Genomic DNA, 421 nt, shown 5'->3' on the forward strand with positions numbered 1-421 from the left:
GCACTACCAGACCCTGGTCGTCATTTCAGCGTCGTCTGTGACGCTTCAAACTTTGCCATTGGCTGTGCACTACTGCAAGCAGACGCCGAGAGGCAAGATCGGGTGATCGTGTTCGAATCTCAACAGCTCAAAGCTTCGGAGAAGAACTACCCAGTTCATGACAAGGAGCTACTGGCGATGAAGTATGCACTTGTCAAGTTCAGGGTCCACCTGCTCGGCTCCAAGCCGTTTGTGATCTACACAGATTAAGCGTCATTACGCACTGCGACTCAGTCGCCCAATTTCTCACAGAGGATGGTTAGATGGCTATCCTTCTTTGCGGAATATAACTTCGAGATGAAGTATTAGCCAGGAAAGCAGAATCTTTGGCTGACGCGTTGTCATGCAGACCAGACTATGAGCTTGCTCATGTTACAACTGT

Source organism: Plasmopara halstedii, assembly GCF_900000015.1.
Source record: "Plasmopara halstedii genome assembly, contig: Scaffold_322, whole genome shotgun sequence".
NCBI lineage: Eukaryota > Oomycota > Peronosporomycetes > Peronosporales > Peronosporaceae > Plasmopara > Plasmopara halstedii.